We start from the raw sequence: 16942 nt of genomic DNA on the forward strand, positions 1-16942 counted from the left end.
CTCTAACCATATCCATTCCTAGTTTTGTCATTTGTAATTGTTTTAATTCCCTTGCAAAATGAGTTTTATCTTAAAGGAGATTCATATAAAGGACTTTCAGGACAAATAGATATTTGATATACTTGAAAATCCTAAAACTGAAATGGGTAAGAATTTCCAGAACTAACTAAAGCTGCATTCACCAGATTTAGTAACATGGGACTAAATGAACTACAAGATTATAGTGTTGTGTCTCTTAATGTTTTGTCTTGTTTTAGACATTGCTGGTTCTCTAATGTTTGCTCTTCCAGACTAGGGATACTTTTTCTTAAGTTATCTGTAACTTACAGAGATGTAAAAGTGCTCAAGGCATTCAAATTTTCTATCTGAACCCTCTGAAACCAAAAGGTCTCCGTAAGTATTCTTTCTTCCATGGCAATCAGTCATTTGCATAAGTTCAATAAGAATCTGTTCTCCTTGTAACAGGACATCATTGGAAACATGGGTTATTTTACCAAGGCTTTGACTGGAATGTCATATTTGAGAAAGACATGCATAGACTCAGATATGACCAGACAGCTTTAAGGAACTAAAGTTGACTTTATGTAACCTGGAGCCATAAAGCCTCTTGGGACTGTTGGCCTGTTACCTTGCTTACAGAGTTCCCAGCAGCCTCACCAGGTGAGTAAAAAATGTCACTCCTTGGTAGGTGCAGAGTCTCATGAAGAGGCATTCGCCCAAATCGACAGGTATTGCAGGCATGCCTGATGGCAAGTACGTGGCTTGGCTTCTGGCCCGGAGAGGCTACTAAACGTTCAACCTAGAGATTCCTTATAAAAAGTTCCAGCAAAGCAGATTCTAAAAGATCTATATGATCATGCACTGTTCTTGCTGAGCTTATGTAAATAATTAGGCCAAGTTTGTTAAAACTGGACTTGTTTTTCAAATGAATTAGTCCTGATTTGGCTATCTCTAGAAATTAGGGTTATTATAGAGAGAAAAATTATGTTCAGTAACACACCATTACGGATATTAAATTCTAGATTTGATTGTCTTTAAATGTTTACCTAAGCTAAACAATTTGAGGTAAACTTCAGAGAAGTTACACAATAGCTTCTTTAGTCGATATTATTTTGTGGGGATATTAGCAGAACCCCGTGGCACATGATTAAACAACTGGAAAAATAGGATTGATTCCATTATAATTGTATAACTTAACAAAAACCTTGTTTGTGGCTGGGATAATGAAATTGCCTAAAAGCCAGCCTATCGCACTCCATAGGATTAACTATGGACTTGTGGAGATAATGGACGACCCCACTTTCTTTATGATTGGATTGGATGATGCATGGGGAACTCCCCTTATCTCTTGACAAGTTTTCTCCCACTTGCCAGTGATCCTCTGTAATCAGTATATTCTTAAGGCTGGACCACTCAAAGGGCTACTTAATGGTTCCATCCCTTAGTCATATTTATCTTAGAAGCCACCTCTGTTGAGATGCAATTGCAAACAGATGCTTTAGCTAAGCATAGAACAGCCCTCCTCATAAAAGGAGCCTCAAAGCTCACTATGGGACAGCCCCTAACTAATGAGTTCACATCAGGTCCAGATTTGTCTTAGAATTCAAAGGCCATCAGTGGATAATGGAGGCCAACTAATTAAATATTGGGCTATACTTACAGAAATGCCAGAAATAATACTTAAAAACTTGTCAGACTTTAAACCTAGTTACCTGTATGCCTGAACCTGACCACTGTACTTCTTTATAGAGCAAAACTGTTCAGAGGTTATTGATCTTGCTTACTCTATTTGGCCAGATTTAAGATGCCTCTGTTAAAAATGTGAATGACAGTTTACTGATGACAGTAGTTTTCATAGAGAAAAGAAAAGAAAAGAAAAGCTAGGTATACACTAGCACTTGGTAGTTGCCAAAGCCTAAAAATAAACATTAACACTGACTCCAAATGTGCTTTCCTGGGACTACATGCCCATGGAGCTATTTGGAAGGAAAGGGGATTGCTGTCAAGCCATAACTCCCCAATCAAATATGAGCCTAAGTTCCAAAACCCTCCTTATTGCTATACTAAGGATGGTGTGTGGGGGGGCAGCTAAGTACATAGCAGACAACATGAGGAGACAACATGTACATAGCTAAACAGAGGACCTGTGCACCACCTGAAAGATGATTGGCTATGCCCAGAACAGGTAGCCCGAGGACACTGTGCGCTTTTTATCATGCTATCAGGCTTCCTTTCACATGTACAGTCTGCTGATGGGAGGAGAGGGGATACAAATAGGGGTAAAGATCCCGATAAGGAGAGAACAATAAAGATTCGCAAGCTTGTCACTCCGTGTCTCCGGGTCGTTCTTGCTGGCGAGAGCGACAGATGGTATAGATCAAATCTGGGATACGTATTTGTGAATCACACCCATGACTGGACAGCTCAGTCAAAAGGCAGTTTTATGCCGGGAACAAAGAAATCATATGTATGATACTTGGGCAAATAACACACGACATCTAGGATGGCTGTCATTAGAAATGTGTTCCCAAATAATAGTACTCCAGGCTACTGACAGGTTTGCTACTGACTGGGCAAGGCGACCTGGCATTAGATGGCCAGCTCCAAATGGAACCCACTGGATATGTGGAACTAACCTGTGGCCCTGGCTTCCTCCAGGGTGGATAAGGATTTCCTTTTAGGATTTGCCTGGATTCATGGGCGCATTACTAAAAATTACCACTCCAGCTAATCTCCCTACTTAATACTGAAGTCTCACAGATACCAAGGCACTCCAGAAAATAGGATGGCCTTAGATGTCCTGATAGCAGCACAGGGTGGAACATGCGCAATTATCAAAGCAGAATGTGTGTACATCCCAGACTACCAGAAAACTCACAGAACTAAGATATGAATACCCAGATTAAGGCCCTACAAGATCCTTCTCTCTCTCTTAGTGAATGGTTAAGTTCCTGGTTTGAAGGAGGACTATGGCCAACAATTAGGAATCTCCTTTTCCGGCTTCTCATTCTTATTGCCTTATTAATCTTAATATGTTGCTTTGTTCAGTGTTTCTCTACTTGGTGCTGAGACTCCATTGCTGCAATGACTTCACCACAGCAGATGATCCTTACCACGCGCAAAGACACTTCTTCATTGTCAGCACTGGATTCAGCTGCCTCCGCCTTTCTTAACTCCCCTATACATTCCTCCACTGATCAATGTTGACCTGAGTAGGTAGGGACAACTCTACGCCCCTATTCAGCAGGAAGAAGTTACAGAAGATGAGACCTTCCACCTTCAACCACCTTAAAGATTTAAGGGTCAAAATTGTTCAGTGGGGAATGATGAGGGAGTAGGAGGCTGGCTGAGAATGGAGCAGGGGCTGGCACCTTGCACCCCCTCTCCACCCACTCCCCTTGGTAATATGTGTGACATTTCACAGGCACCCCTGACTGCCCTACAAGAAGAGCAAATGATTATCTTGCAGAGATCACAGTCCTGCAAGGCAGGAGTCTCTCTTGGTTTACAAATGTCCTTGAGATTTACAACAAAGAAGTTACCTTATCAATAGCCCAATTTCCAAAGACACATAACTCAGTTCCTCAAGCCCTAACGTCACCCTCCCCTCCATAAAAAACCGAAGGAGACGGAGGTAGAAGGAAAAGTAAATAAAGTTAAATTTCTTTTAAAACCTAAATCTCACTAACAAGGACGTTTGATAGCAGGAATGTAACATTCCACCAGGAGACTCCCAATTGTCTTTATGTTAGTGCCTCATTAGAGGGAAAGTGGCCTTGGCTTGATAGTAACCAGGCCTTCAATATCCTGACAGTCTTCTTTATCCCAATAGCCCTTCTGAACAACCCTTTGTCCTCACCTACCCAACTCCTGTGTATATAACCAGCCACTCCTCACATGCAGCATCTCCGTCTGCCCACGGGTCCTGTCCCCGTGCTCTAATAAACCACTGTTTTGCACCAAAGACGTCTAAAGAATTCTTTCTAAAGCCATTGGCTCCGAACCTCACCCTATTGAACCTCACCTAGGTTCAAGAACTTCATCAATAGGGGGCATGTGTGACACAGGGAGTTACAGATGCCAATTGACATATAGTCACATTAAATTGCATAGTTGGCTGATGGGTCAGCCACTCATTGCTTTGTATAACCTTTTCTACTTTTGTTAATTTCACCTGTCTAATTTCCTATTTATACTTCTCCATCTCATGGGGCGACTCAGAAGTTTTTACATAAACCAGTAACAATAGGAGTAACAATGAACTTAATGAACTCATTGTTTGAGTTTTTTTAGCTTTAGTCCATGGTCAGCGGAGTCCATCGGCAATGGTACCCATCTCTGGGGGGCGTCCCTGTCCTCGGCTTGTTTGACATGACCCGCATGAATCCAGGCCCTGATGCCCTCTACTTTTATTGCTGTGGGGGTGGTCAAAATGACAGTAAACGGTCCCTTCCAATGAGGTTCCAAGTTTCCCACTTGGTGGCGACGTATCCACACCAAGTCCCCAGGCTGGTAAGGATGTGGATCCATCTCTGGCTCCATTTCACTGTTGGCAGTTCGGATCCCTGCGTGGGCCCTTTTCAAGACAGATTGTAGTGCCTGCAGTGACTGGAGTACAGACTGATCAGACATTTCTGCTATGGTAACCTCCTGTAACAGGGGACAAAGTGGGGGGGGGGGGGCTCCCAAATATTATTTCAAATGGAGTAACCTTTCTTAAAATGGGTGTACACCATACCCTGAGAAGGGCAAAGGGAAGGAGATCTACTCATCTACCGCCAGTCTCCAGAATTAGCTTTGTCAGGGTTTCTTTAAGAGTCTGGTTCATTCATTCTACCTGCCCAGAACTCTGGGGCCGGTAGGTACAGTGCAGTTTCCAATTAGTGCCCACGGCCTGAGCCAGTGTATGCGAGACTGAACTCACAAATGCAGGCCCGCTGTCTGACCCAATCACAAGAGGCAGTCCAAATCTAGGAACTATTTCCTCTAATAGTTTCTTTGCTACCACTCCTGCTGTCTTGTGTTTGGCAGGGAAGGCCTCTACCCAGCCTGAAAAGGTATCCACAAAGACTAACACATAACATACCTGTGTCCGTATTTTCCCGGTTTCATCTCCGTAAAATCCACTTCCCAATACATTCCTGGTTCCTTACCTCTTTCTCTCCTTCCTCTCCCCATTCTATCCAACCCCCCCCCCCCCGTGTTTACTGCCTGACACTGAACGCATCTATCAACCACATCTTGAACCCTACGCCCTAGTTTAGAAACCTGGAACTGCTTGCCTATAAGCTCCTTAAGTTTGTGTATTCCCAGATGAGTACCCTGGTGTATCTGGCTTACTAATTTTTTCCCTAGTCTTTGAGGAAGAATTATTTTTCCTGTTTTAGTCTTGGCCCAGTCCCCTCCATTGTCCAACTGAGTCCATTTTTGCAAATATTTTAAATCTTCCTCTGAATAGTCCAGCTTCTCTGGTAGAACTGGAGCTGGAAGTGTAACTAGCTCCAGTACTATCTCTCAGGCTGCTGTTTCGTGGCCTGATCTGCTAACTGGTTTCCTTTTGAGTTTAGATCAGTCCCTTTCTGGTGCCCCGGCAATGCATAACGACCATCTTCTTCGGATTCCAAATAGCCTGGAGGAGAGCCAATATTTCCTCTTTGTTTTTAATTCCTTTTCCTTCAGCTGTTAACAGGCCTCTCTCTTTATAAATAGCCCCATGTATGTGAACAGTAGCAAAAGCACACCTGCTGTCTGTGTAGATGTTAACAGTCCTACCCTTGGCCATCTACAGTGCCTTGGTGAGTGCAATCAGCTCTGCTTTTTGTGGCGAGGTTCCGTGTGACAGGGCCTCTGCCCAAAGTTCCTGTTCAGGAGAGACTACCGCAGCCCCCGCATACCTCTTTCCATCGACCATATAGCTACTTCCATCTGTGAGTAGGGTCATCTCCGCATCCCGGAGGGGAGTGTCTCTGAGATCCGGTCTTATTCCTGTGACCTGGGTCAGGACTTCCCCACAGTCATGCGGGTGGTCAGCTAGCTCCTCTGGCAGTAGCGTGGCTGGATTTAGCACTGCTGGGGGCCAGAACATCACCTTCGGCTTGTTGAGGAGGAGGGCTTGGTACCCCGTCACTCAGGCATTTGTCATCCACCGGTCTGGCAGAGCCCGGAGAAGGCCCTCAATAGCGTGAGTAGTGGTCAAGATGAGATCTTGGCCCAAGGTTAATTTACTGGCATCGTTAACCAGGAGGGCTGTAGCAGCAATTATGCGGAGGTAAGGGGGGAACCCAGCCACTACTGGGTCTAATTTCTTGGTAAGGTAGGCTACTGGCCTTTGCCAAGGCCCCAGAGTCTTATTTGGCCACTCCTGCCTTTTCGTCCACATGTAAGTAGAAGGGCTTGGTAACATCTGGGATGGCCAATGCTTACTTAGTAAGGCTGTTTGTAATTTCTGAAATGCTCCTTCTGCCTCAGCTGTCCATTCTATCATAGTGAGTCCTCTCTTGGTAAGTTTATAGAGGGGCCAAGCAATTTCTGCGAACCCCGGAATCCATAATCTACAGTAGCCCACTGTCCAGAGAAACTCTCACTTGTCGGGGTGTGGTGGGGCGGGGGTATCAGGTAATCACCTGTTTCCTGGCTTCAGACAGTGAACACACTCCTTCGTGGAGATCAAAGCCTAAGTAAGTGGCATGGCTCTGACAAAGCTGTGCTTTCTTAGTCGACACCCGATACCCTTTTCCCTGCAGAGTCTGTAAGAGAGCTCTTGTCAGTCTGGATTGGAGGTTCTGTACTCACATAGATCCTCATCCAGGGCCTCGTCAAAAATGGTAGGTGAATTCTTGAACCCTTGGGGAAGTCTCATCCAGGTAAGCTGGCCTTGGAATCCTTCCTGTGGGTCAGACCACTCAAACGCAAAAAGAGACTGAGACTCTTGCTAAACGTATACAGAAAAACGCATCCTGTATATAAGACGGTATATACAGTTCTTTTGGGGCCCAGGAGGGAAAGTAGGGTATAAGGGTTGGGCACCTTTGGGTGGATATCTTCAACCCATTTATTAACTTCCTGTATGTCTTGAACTTCGACCTTTCTGATGGGGAGCAAAGGTGTGTTCCATGGAGACTTACAAGCAACCAGGATCCCAGCTCCTTGAAGACAGTTAATGTGTTTTCTGATCCCTTTCTTTGCTTCCCAGGGGAGGGGGGTACTGTCGGATGCGAACAGTCGTAGCTGTCACTTTTAACTGTACCACCATTGGAGGCTGTCCTTTGGCTAGGCCAGGGGGCTTCCCTTCTGCCCAGACTTCAGGAAACTCGGCCTGCAGGGTTTGGAGTAGGTTCCCCTCTTTTCTTTCCTCTGGCTTGGAGGTTGGCTCAGAAAGGAGGTATTCATCTACTGCTGCCATAAACGTCTGCACAGTGGGCTCTCCTAAAGTTACAGTCACATCTCCTTCCAAGAACTGAATGCCAGCTGGTAATTTATGGAGGAGGTCTCGTCCCATCAAGTTATATGGGGCATTAGGGAGTACCAAAAATCCATGTTTGACAAGTCCAGAAGCCAAATTTAGAGTCATTTCCATTGTCCATTTATGCCTCTCTTTGCCATTTGCTCCCTGTACCTAGGCTTCCTCTTCAGACAATTCTCCAATAGGTTTAAGTAGTGATGAAAATTGGGCTCCCATGTCCACTAGAAAATCAATTGATTTCCCCTCCACTTTAATCTTGACCCGAGGTTCGGGGAAGGGCTCTGAACCATGGCACCTTCAGTCTCTGGTGGCCAGCATCACTGCCTTCTTTTTGGGGCACTCCTTGGCCCAATGGCCTTTTTCCATACAGTAAGCACACTGGTCTGAATCCAAGGCTTCCTGCCTATTTTCTCTGTGCTTGGGCCTTTCTCTCCATTGGTCATTCCCCACTGGCCTCTTCCCTTTTTCATGTAATGCCAAAACCTTAACTATTTTCTCCCATCCAAGTACTAACCAGGCCCGACCCTGCACCTTAACTATTTTCTTAGTCTGGTTTCTATCTTCGTGTGCATCCCTATTGTTAAACACCTTTTTCTGGTATTCTCACCAACTCAGTCAAATTCTTCCCTTCAAATCCTTCAATTTTCTGAAGCTTCTTTCTTATATCCGGGGATGACTGACTGGCAAAAGCAAGATTTATTGCCCTTTGATTCTCGGGCATCTCAGGGTCAATCGGGCTATACATTTTATGGGCTTCAATAAGCCTTTCTAGGAAGGCCCCCAGGGACTCATCCTTACCTTGAGTCACTGCACTAATTTTATTTTATTTTATTTTATTTTTATTTGTCAGAGAGAGAGCAAGCGAGAGCGAGCACAGGCAGACAGAGTGGAAGGTAGAGTCAGAGGGAGAAGCAGGCTCCCCGGGGAGCAAGGAGCCCGATGCGGGACTCGATCCCAGGACGCTGGGATCATGACCTGAGCCGAAGGCAGCTGCTTAACCAACTGAGCCACCCAGGTGTCCCACTGCACTAATTTTAGACAAATTTATGGGCCTCCTTGCAGCCACACAGAGGCCCCCCAAGTAGAGTCTGGCGGTAGAAACGTAGGCTCTCCCTACCTTCATCAGAGTTTGGGTCCCAGTTGGGGGGTTCCTTTGGGCAGTAGTCCTCCATTCGCCGGGGATCGAGGTCCCAGCCGAGCCTCTCTTTTATCACCTTACAGGTTTCTCGCGTAATGTGATCCCTCTCCTCTGCATTGAAAAGGGTCATAAGAAGTTGCTAAATATCCACCCAGGTAGGCTGATGGGTAAGAAACACAGTTTCTAGGAGACTAATCAAATCCTGGGGGTAGACAGAGAAGGACTTAGGTTGGGCCTTCCAGTTATAAATATCAGAAGAGAAAGGGATATAGGTTGGGGGGGGGTGCCCTCTCCCATCCAGTGGATGAACCTCACGAAAAGGCAATACCAGGACCGCTGGGACCGGAGGGCTAGAGGCGGGTAGAGGGGGGTAAAGGGAAGGAGGGGATAAAGGGAAGGAGGGGGGTCGGGAGAAAGATCAGAGTGGTCCTTCTTCTTAATAGTTCCATAGGTGGACACAAACTGCGTATGAGATGGGCTTGGGATGTAGTCTTGGGACCGAGAGTCAGGTCTGGGGGACAGATAAGGAGGGGGAAGTTCAATGTCCTCTGTGTCCGACGGGGGCAGAGCGGTCCTTTTTCCTGGATCTTTCTCATCTTTCTGTTCTGATTTTGGTGGACTGACCTGCCTTAGAGGTAGAGAAATAGTTTTGTTAGCAAGGGGAAGATGAGACTTGAGCCATGATGGCGGCTCTTCCACCAAGTATTGCCAGGCCACGATGTATGGTATCTGGTCTCAATGGAGATCAAAGACTTAATTCTGGGTAAGATAAATTTGAACCAAGGCAAACATTCCCTCCGGCAGCCACTCTGTGGAGAGAGTAAGCCTCTCTAACTGGCAGAGTGTTTTTAGTTTTCCTGGATAAACCTTGTCACCCACCTGGGTGGCTTTACCTTGAAAATCCTTGAAATGTTGGAGAACAAGGCTTAGGGGCATCACAGGTTCCTTACTCTCCATTTGCCCCATTTCTTCAAACACAACAAACAACAAGAAGACAAAACAAAGACAACCACAGGCCCAGTGGCCCTTCTTCGACCAGATGTTAAGCCCAAAGATATGCAAGATATAACCCCAACTCAAAAACACAACCTGTCGCTGTAGGGAATTTTCTCGGTTCCCCACAAGCATCCATAAATGTCGGGGACTGCCTCCGGCCGGGAAAGTCCCCGCCATTACAAGAAGGTGCTTGGCTCACTGCTAGCAAAATACGCTGCAAGTATACAATGAACTTTCTGGTGAAGCCCGCCTAAAGGAGGACATAGTTATTGGCTGTATCAAATTTAATCAGCATAGTAACAGGACTCTCATTGGCTCTCCCCATTGCTTGACCCCTTATTGGTCACCCTGCTGTATATAAGCTAAGGAAGTTGATTAAATAAACGGAAATGAAGCATTAACACCATACCAGGCTCGTTGTCGTCCTTGCCGGCCGAGTGCAACACATAAACCCAGCGGTTGCTGGGGATTTTCTCAGTCCCCTAGACACCCTCACTGGTGGGGATTTTCTTGGTCCCCTGATCGCCTGGGAGGGCTCGTACCCCCTGGCAATCCTCCCCCTCCCCAGAGTGATGGGGTGTCCCCGCATCCACTCCAGCCCTGGGGAGCAGTGCTGTGTCAAGCTTCTCCCTGGCGGGCTTTACCCTGGAGCTCCGCACTCAGACAGACAGACAGACAGAAAGGATCTCAAGAACAAAATCTCAAGATCTTACCTCCAGAGGCTTTTCCCAAAAATTCTGATGCTGGCTCAGTCCTCGCCATTTTATCCCGGACGAGCCCCCACTGAAGGGTAGTGGACAAAAGGACGAGACAGATACAAAGCGAAAGTTAAGCAGGGCTTTATTTGGCGCCAGCACTGAGCACCAAAACTGATCGGTCGGGGTCACCTTTCACAAAGGGAAAGTGACAACCTCCTATTCTCATAGGCCAGTTTTTATAAAGGCCATATAGTTGAACCTGGCCAATGAAAATGTAGCGCACAGAGAACGTCATACAATCATGCTATGTTACACACAGGTGGCCAATCGGATTACACCCTACCTCATGATAGTCATTTGACTCAGCCTATCAGCTTGGCGCCTTAGTTTGGCGCCTGAAAGGTGGGGCTCACATTCCTTAGTGGGTAGGGAGGTAATACGTTCACTTTTACTGATTGGATGTCTCCACCTGGCCAAACATGTCCTGGTATCTGGGCTCTGTTATCTCCGCCCAGGCTCACATGTCCTGGTACCTGTGCTCTGTTATCAGGGGCTATTCAGCATATTTTAGCAGCTGGCCGGATTTCACCAGCCAGCTGTATTTCACCGATTCTGTTTCTAAGCACATTCCTCTTGGGGGAAGGGGCAGGGTCAATCTAAGTTCACTACCTAAATATCGGGATGGCTATTCTATGGGGATGAGGCCAGTATTGATCAAGTAGGCCCTTACACATACAAAAAAAAAAAAAAAAATGCTTTGTCAGATCGTATGTCATCAAAAGGTACACTTTATTATAATGCCCTACTATCACTTTTAAGTATATAACACTGTGATACAGCAAATGCCTCAAGGTTTTTGTGCATTTATGTTTGGTGCTAGGCATATAGTGACACCATTTCTTCCATGAGGGGCAATAAGCAATTTCAAAGAAACCTCCATATGACCAAACCCATTTATCCCATATTTGGCCACAAAAACCATCTTGTCCTCCCCAATATAGCCAAATGCTGTATCATGAGGCCCTTGTTCTTAGTGTCTTTAGGTTATGTCCATTCATTTTTTACATAAAAAATCCTTCTAGAATGGGACCTGTGGACAAGAGCAGACTTCTAGTGAATTGAAGCACAACTATGGGATAGATCCTTAAAATTAACGTTGTAGAAGAGTGTGAGCTCAGAAAATTTTAAAAAGTCTGTATCACTGAATTGTACTAAACAATCCTATTTCTAGGGGGAAAAAATTGTGCACCTGGGTAAACGTTGTAAAAAAATCCACTAAAATCACACCAGCAAGTTGACTCTGGATGGTTGGATTACAGATGATTCTGATCTTTCTCTATTTGCTCATCCATATTTTCTGGATTTGCCAAAATGAAGATGTATTACCTCTACAGGAGGACTCCTCCCCCCTCAAGAAATAGATAATTTTGCCAGGAGACAAACCTAAAGCAACTTTAAGTAGACAACAAACTTGAGTAATCAATAGTTAAAGACATCAGATGGCAATTTAAAGGGATTTAGTATATTTAAAATTGCCACTTCAGAGCTTGGATACTTGGGGAAGGATAAATAAAGGTAAAAGAAAAAGGCTTTCAATACCTGGGAGGATAGGAGTTCCCTGAAAGCTCAAGAAAAAATAAAAAGGCTGTAGTCTGTTCACAGCGTAGCTCTCCCTGGCTCCCTTACATGTCAAATGCTGGGCCCTTTGCCAGGCAGAAAGAGCCCTACACTACTTAACTGGGATAATATATATAAGAAAGTAATGCATTTATGTAGAAAGGGGAAAACCAAAAACCATGACTACAATAGGCCCAACCCAAGGCTGCAAATGAGCACTAGCTGCAAGAGGACCCCAGCTGCATGAATCTGTGTGGGACTGAGCACTGGACAGATGCACCGCTGCCCACTCCCAGGGAAGAAAAGCAGTGTCCCTGGGAATGTGCACACTAGCAGGAATGAATTTGAGAGCTAATTTATAATGAACGACATGTGGGTTGCACTTCTTGACCTTTAAAAGTAGTCAGTGTTTGGGGATCTGGGTGGCTCAGGTGGTTAAGCATCTGCTTTCAGCTCAGGTCATGATTCCAGGGTCCTGGGATGGAGCCCCACGTTGGGCTCCCTGCTCAAAGGGGAGTTTGCTGTTCCCTCTGCCTCTGCCTCCCACCCCAGCCTCTGTGCCCCTGCTCTCTCAAATAAATAAAACATTAAAAGAAAAAAGTAGTCATTATCATTATTAACATGCAGTCACTGGTTACCTCAGAGGAGTTCATTAGGAACCACCACAAACTGGTTAAAATTGATCTAAATGAAGCAAAACTGGGAAAAGTTCTTTGACTATCTCCAAAATTTGAATCTGTTTTCATGTCAGACAGAAAGAAAAGGATGGAGGCTTTCCTAGTTCTTAGTTTCTTTAATTGCTTCTTGTCTCTCTCCCTCTCTCTAAAATATTCTGGACTCCTTCACTTCTTGAAAAGTGCTATAAATCTCCTAGTTCACTCAGAAAGGGTGTTAAGTTGGACTTTTCAGTCTTTTCTCACTTCTATCAGTCTTTATGGCAACTGGGGAAGAAGATCAGATGGTAGAGACTGAGAATGGACAAATCCTTGTACTAGAGAAACAGCATGGGAGAGTGTTAAGAGCCCAATTCTGGCCCCAACACTGTAAGAGTGTCTTAGATAAGTTAACTAAACCCCATATAATCCTTTCAGCAACCTGCTGTGAGCAAGAAATTGTTGGCATCATTAGGCAAGGAGAGAATCCCAGAGGATAAAACCCTTAGAACAATGCCTGGAACAGAATGACTGCTACATTAGTTTCAGTTAAATGCACTGATGGGGGCAGGGGGTTACTTAACACCCAGACAAGACCATACCTGTCTGTTTCCAAAGAACCATGTCTCAGCCAATGCTGCTTCTATACCAAGGAGCCAAGTCTTCCAAATTCTGAGAAATCAAGCACAGTTGCCATCAATTAATTTCCAGATTAAGATCCTCAGTTACTTCTTCATATGATGCATTTTAATAATCACACTCTTATTTAAAAAATTCCCAGTTTAGGGACTAGCAGTGCAGATGGAAAGAAGCTGCTACCCATGGCTTAATTTAATCTGAGTCATATACCATATATGAAAATGTACTTTTCCCTTCAAAATATTTTATGACAATATTCTAGAATAGGGAGTTGGCAAAATGTTTTGGAAAAGAGCCGATCATAGATTTTTAGGGTTTTGCTGGCTACATGTATTTCTGTCCCTGCCGCCGCTGCTGCTGCTTTTTTCAACTACACAGCCAACTCTGTAATTATGGAATAAAATATTTTTTAGCTCAGGTGACCAGACAAAATATTTTAAAGGAAACTAAGAATAGTTTATTTTTTAAAGAAATGTTTTTAAAACAAAAAGGAAGACTATGTGGCAGTCGCTTTGGCCTACAAAGCTTAAGAGATTAACTGAAATATTACCATAGAAAAAGTTTGCTGACCCCCAGTCTAGAGAACAAGGTCAGAGTATTATTCTAAAAAATGTAACCCTCCATTCCCATTTTTACTAGTTCACAGAGCTGGTTAGTTTTTTCAAAACAACACAACAGTACATAATCATCTCAGAAGATGCAGAAAAGGCATTTGACAAAATCCATTCCTGATTGAAAACGTCCAGCAAACTAATTATGAGAACTTCCTTAATATGATAAAAGACATCTAAATAATCTATACATCATACCATATTTAATTATTAAAGGCTGACTGCATTTCTCCTAAGTTCAAAAGGAAGAAAAACATGGTCCCTCTCACAATTTCTATACAGTACAACACTAGAAGTTCTAACAAGTCCAGTAAGGCAAGAAAAAGAAAAAGCATCCATATTGGAAGGGAATGAAGCTATCTATTTACAGGTGACAAGGTTGCCTATGTAGAAAACCAGGTGCAGTCTCTCAAAAAAACTAATAAGTGAGTTTAGCAAATTTGCAAGATACAAGATCAATATGCAAAACACAACTGTATTTGTAAATACCAGTAACAGACAATCAGAAATGGAAATTTTAAAGAACATTATATCAACATTAAAAAAATATGAAATACTTGGGATAAATCTGACAAAAGTTGTGCAAAACCCATAACCAAAACTGCAAAATGTTGCTGAAAGAAATTAAAGAATATCTAACTGAGAGCTATTCCATGTTTTATAATTCAGAAGACTCAGGATTAGAACAGCAATTCTCCTAAAATTGAGGCATAGATTCAACATAATCCTAATAAAAATCTCAGCAAGGATTTTTTGACAAGTTAATTCTAAAATTGACAGGTTTATTCTAATATTCACATGGAAATAAAAAGGACCTAGAATAGCCAAAACAACTTTGAAAAAGAAGTCAGAAAACAAATGCTATATGATTTCAAGACTTATTATAAAGGTACAGTAACCAAAGCAGTATGGTATTGACATAAAAATCAACAATCAGGGGCTCCTGGGTGGCTCAGTGGGTTAAAGGCTCTGCCTTCACCTCAGGTCATGATCCCAGGACCCTGGGACTGAGCCCCACATCAGGCTCTCTGCTCAGCGGGGAGCCTGCTTCCTCCTCTCTCTCTGCCTGCCTCTTTGCCTACTTGTGATCTCTATCAAATAAATAAATAAATAAATAAATAAATAAATAAAATAAAAATCAGGGCTCCTGGGTGGCTTAGTGGGTTAAGCCTCTGCCTTCAACTCGGGTCATGATCCCAGGGTCCTGGGATCGAGCCCCACATTGGGCTCTCTGCTCAGTGCGGATCCTACTTCCCCCTTTCTCTCTGCCTGCCTCTCTGCCTACTTGTAATCTCTCCCTCTCTCTGTCAAATAATAAATATTTTTTTAAAAATCAACAATCAGTGGAAGACAATAGAAAGTCTATAAATAGAATCATACATATACAGAAAAATTATCTTTGACAATAGTCTTCTCAACAAATGATGTTGCGACAACTGGATATCATGTGCAAAACAAGCTCTGAGGCATACTTTTAAGTACCATATAAAAATTCTTGTGGCATATACAAACACTACCACAAAGTAGATCACAAGCCTGTATATAAAATCTTAAACTATAAAAAATTCTAGATGAAAACAGAAGAAAACTTTGTGACCCTGAGTTAGATAACTTTTTTAGATACTACACTAAAACACAATCCATAAAAGAACCAATAAAATGTACAAAATTATACACTTCTGCTCTTTCAAGAGACACTTCAATAAAAAAAAACAAGTCTCTTACTGGGAGAGCAAATTTCTATATGATGTGTCTAATTTTGTCTAAAATACAAAAACTCTTAAATACAGTAATAAAAGATGAAGAGCAGGAGAACCGACTCGACCCGTAAGCATAAGAAAAGAAGCTCAATGCCACTAATCTTAGGGAATTTCAAATTTAAAGCACAATGAGGGATCTTTAAACCTATTACAATGCGTAAAATTTAAAAGACTTTGTCATGGGTTTGTGAAGTTAAATGCTCATACACTGGTGGTGGGAATGTAAGACAGTACCACCACTTTGGAGAAGAGTCTGACAGCTTCTCTGGCAGTTAAATATAAGCCCAGCATGTGAACAGCCAACCACTTACCACAAAAATAGCCTTAACCCAGTTTTAACCCCCCACACACACACATACACACAGAGTGAACCTAATATAAACTATGGACTTTATTATTGTTATTATTATAGATCTATCAATGTAGTAGAAAAAAATGAGAATCTTTCCCTTAAAATTCCTCTTGCGGGGTGTAGGGACTCCAATAACCCTTACAGTACAGATAGCGGTTCTGTTAATCCTTCAAACAGCCTCTCCATTTGTGTCACTTACTTGTGACTTGAGGCATTTGTAGGGCAGCATTCTCCTGAAGTAGCCAGATCACCTGATGTTGGAAGAGGGAAAACTCCAGACATTTGCCCCTAAGAACTGGAAGATCTGTGAGTGCAGAGAAGATGGGGTGTTCACTCACTGAGCGAGAACTTTGTTCTGGCAAGTCAGACCCAGGGTGAAAGTTGGGAGGTTGAGTCTCTCATCTACCAGAGTCTTTGATCTTCACGAGTAGCCCACAAATTCTCTTTCTGCCCTGATGACCCCAACTCTTCAGCTCAGCAGGCTCTCGTTTCTCATGTTTGTCAAGAATTGGGGTTTCCTGGATGCACTGCCCCTCCTCCTCTCCCTGACACTCTCTCTTTCTCCTCTTAGACAAAACCTGATTCATTTCTGCCCCAAAAGGGCTTCATCCGAGTCCAGCTTTGACCTCACTTCCCAAGAGAATTCAAACTAAGAACTTTGGAAATCTTCAAGGTCAAATCCTTCACTTTACAAATGAGGTAACAGACTCCATGAGGTAAGGTGATTTTCTTAGAGCCACATGACTAATTATTTGTTCTATCTCCATCTTCACACTGTAAGCAGTTGGATAACATGACCATGTAGCCAAGAATTTTCTGTCCCAGTTTCAAACATCCTGTACAGCCAGTCATTAGGACACATGAAGAATTTCACTATGGAAAAAACATTGCAACTACTATTGCAGACATGTTAAGAGGGATCTTTTGGAAGCAATACATTTATTCCCATTACTGAAACCTACTCTTCAATCTAAAGCACTGGGCTTTACATTTTTAGGATAATAGACACCCCCCTT

At 43.5% G+C, this 16942-nt stretch overlaps 1 protein-coding gene across 1 annotated transcript in view; it reads right to left on the minus strand.

The window, feature by feature from the left end:
• The window catches only part of LOC131835889 (C2 calcium-dependent domain-containing protein 4A-like), a 40423-nt gene extending 23804 nt beyond the window's left edge, over window positions 1–16619 (minus strand). Inside the window, exons 1-4 of the mRNA XM_059180685.1 lie at window positions 16126–16619; window positions 13167–13236; window positions 10310–10379; window positions 8580–8711 (exon numbers count right to left, since the gene is read on the minus strand). The gene's annotated coding sequence lies outside the window, so the exon portion shown is untranslated. The remainder of the gene's footprint in view (window positions 1–8579; window positions 8712–10309; window positions 10380–13166; window positions 13237–16125) is intronic.
• Between the last annotated feature and the right edge of the window lie 323 nt (window positions 16620–16942).

This window comes from Mustela lutreola, chromosome 7 (assembly GCF_030435805.1).
Source record: "Mustela lutreola isolate mMusLut2 chromosome 7, mMusLut2.pri, whole genome shotgun sequence".
Taxonomy (NCBI): Eukaryota; Metazoa; Chordata; class Mammalia; order Carnivora; family Mustelidae; genus Mustela; species Mustela lutreola.